Source organism: Stegostoma tigrinum, chromosome 10 (assembly GCF_030684315.1).
Source record: "Stegostoma tigrinum isolate sSteTig4 chromosome 10, sSteTig4.hap1, whole genome shotgun sequence".
NCBI lineage: Eukaryota > Metazoa > Chordata > Chondrichthyes > Orectolobiformes > Stegostomatidae > Stegostoma > Stegostoma tigrinum.
Window position 1 is genome coordinate 94,462,047 of NC_081363.1, and position 5,106 is coordinate 94,467,152.

General features: G+C 43.4%; 1 long non-coding RNA gene across 1 annotated transcript; it reads right to left on the reverse strand.

Annotated features, from left to right (window-relative positions):
• Positions 1 to 1,153: 1,153 nt before the first annotated feature.
• On the reverse strand, positions 1,154 to 4,659 carry LOC132210101 (uncharacterized). Its single transcript, XR_009446297.1, has 2 exons — positions 4,585 to 4,659; positions 1,154 to 2,103 (listed from the first exon to the last, which is right to left on the reverse strand). It is a non-coding gene; the product is annotated as an uncharacterized LOC132210101 (long non-coding RNA).
• Positions 4,660 to 5,106: the final 447 nt, after the last annotated feature.

Below are 5,106 nucleotides of genomic sequence, written 5' to 3' on the forward strand. Positions count from 1 at the left end.
CTGAAGAAAATGGATTGTTCTTTCAAATGTTTCCCTGGAGGATATTTCAGCTTTTCCAGTATTAGGTGTGGGATCATTGAATAACAATAGAGGAATGGACAGGGCTGGTGATGAGTTAGAACGGGTAGTTGTCAGTGACCATGTGAAAACTAACAAAATGCTTCTGGATGATGTTAAAAAGTGGCAGCGTGTAGGCGAGAAATAGGAGGGACCACGAAACAGCTCTTTGGTGAACACCAAGTTCAAGTCTTTGCAAATACCATGAAATCTAGGCTTTTCAAAAAAAATTGGGAAGATGAAATTTTAAGGGACAGTGAACTTTAACATTATTAGCAAATATGTTTCGTGAGAATAGGTCAGTGGAACGAACATGGGCCTCATGGGCAAGACAAGCTCTGACAGGAGAGAAACTTGAGAAAGCTGGGGATCCAGGGTCAGGCTAGAAGCACTTGACAAGCAGTTTGACCCAATGAGCTCGTGGAAGGGAGGGGAGCAGCAGAGGCAGCCAATCAGATTGTCTCAATTGTACTGGGGTCTCAGCTCCTTGAACGTCTCACCCGTGTCATGAGAAGAAAGAGGGAGAGCCTTCAAAAGGGACTCACTTGTGTTCGAGCTACGAAAAAGACTCAACACACTGGGTTTAACACTAAGCTAATTCATGTGAGTTTTTATTCTGAATATTTGCATTGAAAACTTCTGGAATTTATTAACACCAGTAGAAAAAAGACAAAATGAGAAAATGAATGTGTCTAGCATCTGATTAACAGGAAATCCAACTCCTATAGTCACTAATGAACTCACTGGCGTCTCAGAAGGTGGAAGGTCTGAGTGAATCTTCTCATGCTCAGACCAAGTGAACAGCTTCCCTATTGTGTGAACACACTGATGCACAGTGAGACAGACGATTGCCTGAGGCCAGTCCTGCAATAAGAGCACCTGAATGGTCTTTCCTCTGTGAGTAAATACATTGGTAGAAAATCAGACCCATTTTCCAGAGCAATTTTCCCAGTCTGGGCAGAGGCAACTGATCAGATGGTCTTCATCTCAGTGACAATGGAGCTTTCATACTTCTTGTTAAAGGTGAGGGTGGAGGGGAGTGGGACAGCAATTGAAAGGGAATCCCCTGTGTTAGAGACAATAAGAAGATGAAACATTGTATTTTACACAAAACTGGTTTATTTGATACGTATCTACATTAACATATACCTGAACAGGTGGTTATTAATATCAGCAGAAACAGATCACAATGAACCTGGTTAATTCCTGAACGCGGTTAATAGTAAAGCCCAATCACTGCAGTTTCTTGTGAACTCTCTGGTCACTCAGCAGATATGACACCTGTGTGATTCCCTTCCCACAGCTGGGGCAGGTGAATGGTCACTGCACAGTGTGAATGTGCTGGTGCCTCAGCAGATGGGGTGACTGACTGACTTCCCTCCCACGGTCAGAGCAGGTAAAGGGCTTCTCCCTAATGTGAACGTAATGGTATACAGTGAGCCGAGATGATCACTGAAATGCTGTCCCACAGTCAGAACACCCAAACAGTCTCTTTCAGTGTGAGCACACTGATGGAGCATTAGTTCCCCAGACCTTTCATAGCACTTCCTGCAGACTGGGCATTTAAAAGGTCACTCATCAGTGTGAACTTGCCGGTGTGTCACCAGGTTTGAAGAATTGATAAATCTCTTTCCACACTCTGTGGGGGTGAACAGCCTCTTGCCACACTCTGGTGTGTCAGCAGGGTGGATGATTTGAGTGAGTCTCTCTCCACACTCAGAACAGGTGAATGGCCTCTTCCTGGTGTAACTAAGCTGATGATTTTTCAGTATTGATGGATGAAAGAAGTCTTTACCACAATCCCCTCATCTCCATGGCTTCTAATCATTATGAGTGTGTTACATTCTGATAAGCCAGATGATTGATTGAAGCCTTACCCAAAAACAGAACCAGTTTCTCCCCACTGGGAACAGTGCTTTCTCCTTCCATGTCCATTATTCTGTTGTATTCAGGTTGTGATACGTTTGGTAACTCTCTCAGATCCTGAGTGACGTTTGGTTTCAGTTTGTTAACTGCAAAATCTCCTCTTCTGAAAACCGTGTTCAGCTGATTTGGACGAAACAAGGAGAGTGAGACAGAAACCATAAAATCAAAATGGTAGGTTATAAAGTGTGAACTGGACGAATCTTGTAATTTGCAGAGTAGAAGTTGATAGCAGAGCACTAAAAACAATTTCTGACTATTAACAATTCTGTGAGAAAATCAAGTTGGTAAGTCAAAAGCACACGGTCAGGGGATAGGCAGTGGTGGAAGTCTAATTTAGGCACAATTAGCAGATGTAACAGTAAAACACAAAACAGAGCTAAAATGCAGGGACAGAAGTTAGGCAATTGCAGACAGAAGATCTAGGACAGTCGAGATGAAATACAGCAATGGTGAACATGAATTCAGAGCCAGATTAAAGGAGTCACATCAGCCCTGGACCATGCAAACTCTCACAGATAACAGAACACAGCAGTACCAGCTCAAAATTTGCTGAATAGTCCATAATGCTCAACCCTGAAACAATTTCACTGCTTCCTATATTACAGTTTCCTGCTGGAACTTGCGACTGGAAATATGTCAGAGCACTGTAAACAGAGGATCCAATTCAACACATTACCCTGTTATCCATGGGTTTTTACTTTTGACCAGTTTGCTGTGTGGGATCTTGTCAAATATTCTAACAAAATCTATGAAAACAATATCCACTTCACTACCCACACTGAGACTCCTTACCAATTTCTCAAAGAATTCAGTCAAATTGCTTAAGTATGACCTTCCCTCATCAAAGCAATGCTGACTATCCCGGACAAGTTCATGCATTTCTAACTGACAGTTTCTCTGATCTCTCAGGATTGATTCTTACAGTTTGCCCACCACCAAAGTAAGATTGACTGGCCTATAGTTGTATGGCATTTCCTTTGTACTTGTTTTAAACAACAACACCACATTTGCATTCCTCCAGCCCCTTGGCACCTCACCTGAGTCAAGTGAAGATTGAAAATTAATCCTCACAACATCTGCTATTTCCTTCAACACGCCAGGAAACTATCTATCTGGGCCTGGTGACTCATCCACTTTCAATGATTCCAGCTCCTCTAACACTACCTCTCTCTATTTTGTCTTGTATTTCACACTACACCTTTTGGATTATTTTATCCACATCATTCCTTTCTTAGTGTGTGTAGCAGGGGGAGGTGGTGGGGTGGGGCGCAGAGCCCTGCAGTGGGTATGCCTAAACCAAACAGTGCCTCAGACTCTGTCTTGTTTTGCCAGAGGGAAATGAAGCAAAAGTGAGGGAACATCACCCACTTCCCGCTTTGGGAAATGCTTTAAAGTGTTGTCTACAAGTGACATCATCTCCAAATCTGACTTGAAACCAAGACAGCAACTGGAACTTCTTCTTGATTCATGGTCAGTGATAACTTTTGTCCCTCTCTCAGCAACACAAGAAATTGCTGTTTGCCTGCAGCAAGAATAATGTTTCTTTGTTTTGGAGACCAAACTTGCTCATAGATTTCAATGTGGCCTCACAAAACCCAACACAGCTGCTGTAAGACCACCTTGCTGCCATACTCAAACCCTTTTGAAATGAAGGAGAAAGTTCCATTTGCCTTCCTAACTGCTGGCTGCACCTACAAGCTTGTATTGAATGACTGGTGTACAAGCACACCTAGGTCCCTTTGTACATGAACATTTCCAAATCGACCACCACTTGAATTATACTCTGCCATTCTGAATTTGGTACCAAAGTGGATAACTTCACACTGATACTGCATCTGCTATGCATTTGCTACTCACTCAAATCATCTAAATTACTCTGAAGTCTCTTTATGTCCTGCTCACTCACAATCCCCCTTCTTTTGTGTCAACAAACCTAGAAATAGTACATTGGATTCGCACATACAAATCATTGATGTACACTTTGAACACATGAGGTCCAAGGACACTGATCTTTGTGGTGTCCCAATTGTCAAAGCCTTAGACACTGAAAAAAGATCATTTATTTCTACTGTTTCCTGTCTGCTAACCAATTCACAATCTACACCAGTAAATTCCCAACAATCTTATGAACTTTGATTTTGCACACTAACTTCTTAAGTGGGACTTTATCACCAGCTTTGAGAAAATCCAAATGACCCCATCCACCGGGTTCTATCAGTTACATTTTCAAAAAAAAACTTTTGCAGATTTGTCTAACATGATTTACCCATCCGAAATTGACAGGCTTCAGGTCCAGTCGAAACGCTGATTTGCCTGGTCCCCACCATAATAGGCAGTCAAAGATTATAGACATGGTCCATGGCAGCTCTTTCTCCACAGCACCCGAGATGGGCAATAAATGCTGATCCAGGCAGCACTGGCCACATCCCACCAACAAACATTTCATAACAACCAATCTAAGGCAAGCTGTTCAGCCCCATCCTTATTTTCAAATTCCTCCATGGTCTTTCCTTTTTGTTTCCACATGGTCCATACCTTTCCCCACAGACAGAACAGGCAAACCATAAACAGACAGAACAGTCAGAGGCTGGTCATGGTCACCTTCTGATTCAGCAATTGCCGCCGGAGGGAGGGGAAAGGGCAAATCCCGAGCAGCTTCTCGCTCTGATTCGAGCCGCCTGCTGGTTGCCCCGGAAACCTTGGCAGCAGGAGGGGAACAATAGGTGGGGGCGGGGCTCCCGTGTCCACGTGCCTGAAACCTGAGACATCGCCACAGAGCACAGCAATTCCTATTGGCTGCTTCAGTCTGGGCTCACAATGCAGATGTTGTCTTTCCAGTGAAACCTCCTCCTCTGTGCAACATCTGGGAGCAAAGCAATGTCTCCTCCCTTTCCATTTCTTTAGTCTTCCTGGTTGGTAGGGTGGGGAAACTGTTCACTTGCAGCAAAGGAAGGGAGAGGGAGTGAATCCAGGGAGGGTGCCTACTCTGCAAATGTTGGTTCTGGTACGTCTCTTAAATTTACTGTCATCATTTGCTCTCTTAGCTTTACACATTTGTTTTCCTGCTAAAATGGTGGCCTCTTTCCTCAAGTTCATGTTTGCATGATTTCTATTAGAGATGAT